Here is a 4,034-nt window from a genome sequence, read left to right on the forward strand (position 1 = left end):
TATGTGGTTAAACCACCAGAAAATATAGATCATTAAACTATCAACACATCCTCTATCACATTATCATACCCCACCCCAATGCATATGCAAAAATATACTAACATCTTATGCTACATATGATCATAGCGAAAATAGATTTATGACATGCTTACATAAGTGTCTCCAAAATAGATTATGTCACATAACCTACACAGAGTTTTGCTTATTAGAGTCATGCTTTACTAACATGCATAAATTTAAATTACGGATTACGTGGTCTTACATGCTTATAGAGTATCTGCAAATCTATTTTCAAAATCTCACATCCAGCCCAAATTAGGCCTAACAATCCACTCAAAATGGGCTCACATACCCTACTTGTCCATACCGTGTAGCCCACACAGTCTGCCACACGACCAACCACACGGTCGCATGACCTACACGATTTTCCATATGGTCAACCACACGGTCGTGTACTGTAACACCCCTCGCCCACATCCGACGCCTGGACGGGGTTCAAGGTGCTACCTGACTTTTACTAACATTTCCATACTAAACAGGGCCATGAAATCTCAAATAATTAAAAACTTTTCTTTTCACATGCAATCTGTCCTTTATGCGAGCTTACGAGGCCCAATACATGCATTCGGGGTAGTTCGGGACCCAACCGAGAACTCATGAAAAACTTAGGAAATCTCTAGTATCAAGGCTCCACACGCCCGTGTAGGTATAGAACACACGCCCGGGTGCTAAGGACACGCCCATGTCCCGAACCCATGTCCAAAACCTGGACAAATACAAGGCTATTTTCCAAGCCATTTTGTCACACTCACAACACATGCACGCATACTTATACAATAGCATACAACATGGAAAAATTAGGCACTTAAACCTTCCTAACATGACATGACCATGGTAATTTCACATGCAACCATTACAATAAGTTTTTCTTTCATCTTTACCATATTAATGCTATAGCTATCAACATGTCATCAAATCTCATGTCCATCACAAAGCATGCATAATCATATCCACAAACCATTCATGAAGCATTATTAACTATTTACCAATCACTTAATCCTGCATTAGTTATTAGCTCATCAATGAATCTCAATTCAATCTCTAGGCATACATGTTGTAAGCCACATCACAAGAGATAATAACATACATGCATAAGAATAATCATATGGGCCCATAACGATATTAGCCGACATAGGCCAATTTACATGACTAATACTACCTTAATAACAAGCCAATGCCTTTGGCTAAATCATAATATTACATACTCACATTAAAACCCTATACATGCCATAGACTAGAATCACTTGAGTTTACTTACGCCGATAGCGTTAACTCGACAGTGTGATAATATCTCTGACGGCCTCCAACCCGAGCTAACCTGGAAACTCTAGAAAACATGGGAAAGAAGAGGGGGGTAAGCTTTCACTTAGTAAGTTCATATGAAAACAATAAGCAACTCATTAACTTGTTTTATCAATGTTTACAACATATTCTCAAGTTCACTACAAGCTGTCTTTCTGAGCAACGGTCACTAAATTATTTATATCTGGAGCTACGAAACTCCGAATTAAGATCCTTTAATTTTCCCTGAACCTAGACTTATTTTTCTTTCTTCCATAAAATTTCCAGAATTTTTGGTTAAGCCAAATAGTACAGTTTATTCCTCAAAGTTACCCCGATTCATCATCCGACATTCAGGCCCTTCCGTACTAAAGTTTGATTATCTCATAGTACAAGACTCGAATAATGTTCTCGTCTATTTCTCTTGAAACTAGACTCATATTCTACCTACTAATTTTTTTCTAGAATTTTTGGTTGGGCCAATTAGTACAGTTTATTAGTTAAAGTCTCCCCTGTTTGTGGTATGACCACTCTGACCCCTGTGCACTACAAACCAAATTTCTCCCTGTACAAAATTCCAACGACCATGCCATTTATTTCCCCTAAAAACAGACTCAATAAGGAATCTATGCATGTAAGGTATGACTCTTAATAATTTTTGTACAATTTTTGGTGAATTTCTAAAGTCAGAACAGGGGATCTCAAATTCATTCAGACCCTGTTTCACAAGAATTCAAATACCACACAATATGGAATTCTTTTTCTTCCCCTGTTTCTTTCATGTGAAAATAATCTCATTAAGCTTTAATCCCATATTTTATTCTGCCTCTAACTCATTTTCCACTATTTTTAGTATATTTTCAAATTTACACTACTGCAGTAACTTAAATCTGTCAAGGTTAAATTACTCATTCATGATCATTGTTCACAAAATTAATACAACATCGTTTGTATAATCATCACCGAGACATTCATATCACATTTTCATTTACCATCTTACCATATTGTTGTTATGTCGAGTTTTCAACCCGAGGGTTAAGTACATACCTATTCAAAGTATCCATTTCACAACATTTACCAATACGTCCCTTTCATCTCGAGTATTCCTCCATTTGAGTAGAATTTTACCCGTTGAACACATCAGAATATAATTCGGATACATGGAAAGTTTGCACATAAGTGCCACATATGTAGCCAAGCTACCATGTAACCCGCCCATAAGTGAACTCGGACTCAACTCAACGAGCTCGGGCGTTCGCATCCATAAGTGAACTTGGACTCAACTCAACGAGCTCGGATGCCTAGTTACATCTCACGAACTCGGACTCAACTCGACGAGTTCGAACATTCGCATCCATAAGTGAACTCAGACTCAACTCAACGAGTTTGAATGCTCAACCATCCTAGTGACATGTCACTTGTATCCTAATCTATTCCTAAGGTTCAAACGGGATTTTCCTCAAACACATATCCTTTCCATCTTCCGTAAAATACCGAAACCAATACTCGGTAGCACTTTATATTTAATAGATAATACACATAACTTGCATTTTATTCGAAAATAACCACAAAGCATATATTTCATGATAAAAATCAGCATATCATATATTTAACATCAATAACTTAAAAATAACAATTATGCTACATTATTTACACATGAACTTACCTCGATACCACAAAGGTGAAAAAAAAAAGACGTAATTATCCCTTAATCGATTTCTTTCCGTTCTAGGTCCAAATCTCGATTTTCATCATCTAAAATATCACATTCAACTTATTAAAACAATGTACTGATCAAATTAGTCCATTGACACACTTGGGCAATTTTTTACAATTTTGCCCCTATATTTTGCCAAAATTACCAAATTACCCCTAGGTTCGTAAAATAATTTTTATCACATTTCTTTACTCCTTGCGTCTAGATGAACCATTTTCATAACTATTGTAACTCATAATTTCAACTATTTCACACATTTACAACTCATTTTACAACCTAGCAATCTAGCCCTTTTTAAGGTGTTTTCATGCAATTTCTTTCACAAAAGTTGTTTATTAGACAACTAGGACTCATAATATTCCATAAAAACACAGCAAACAACACATTTACTCTCATGGAAAAACCCTAGACTCTTCATCATTTTGCAAAATAGTCCTCTCTTATGAAAGCTCATGCTTTAGGGGTTCCAAAAATGTAAAAATCATCAAGCAAAGACATTAAAATCACTTACAAGCAAGGGAAATATGTTGCTGAAATTTTCCAGCTTCAAAGCCCTTTCTTTGCTGCATATTTCGGTGAAGGAGAAGAGAAAAATGATAGCTTTTTCTTTTGATTTGTTAATAATAAAACTAGTCAAAATTGGTGACCAAATTTCACCTAATTTTGACTTTTCAACAATTTTGTCTCCCATGACCGGCCATCACACTTTCAATGGCCTAATTTCACTTTAAATACCCCCAATTTAAGATACAAGACAATTTAACACCTTTAGGTATTAAAACACAACTTTTACCTTTTACGCGATTTAGTCCTTTTTCGAAATTGGACTAGAAATTGCTAAAATTAACTTACCAAAATTTACATGCACTTATAAAATTATATTATAACACATAATATAATACTAAAATAATTTTCTATAGCCTCGAAATAGTGGTCCCGAAACCACTATTTCGACTAGGCCCAAAATCGGGCTGTT

At 35.6% G+C, this 4,034-nt stretch overlaps 1 long non-coding RNA gene across 1 annotated transcript; it reads right to left on the reverse strand.

The window, feature by feature from the left end:
* Positions 1 to 1,031: 1,031 nt before the first annotated feature.
* On the reverse strand, positions 1,032 to 3,656 carry LOC128285694 (uncharacterized). Its single transcript, XR_008276235.1, has 3 exons — positions 3,570 to 3,656; positions 3,008 to 3,096; positions 1,032 to 1,387 (listed from the first exon to the last, which is right to left on the reverse strand). It is a non-coding gene; the product is annotated as an uncharacterized LOC128285694 (long non-coding RNA).
* Positions 3,657 to 4,034: the final 378 nt, after the last annotated feature.

Source organism: Gossypium arboreum, chromosome 12 (genome assembly GCF_025698485.1).
Source record: "Gossypium arboreum isolate Shixiya-1 chromosome 12, ASM2569848v2, whole genome shotgun sequence".
Taxonomy (NCBI): Eukaryota; Viridiplantae; Streptophyta; class Magnoliopsida; order Malvales; family Malvaceae; genus Gossypium; species Gossypium arboreum.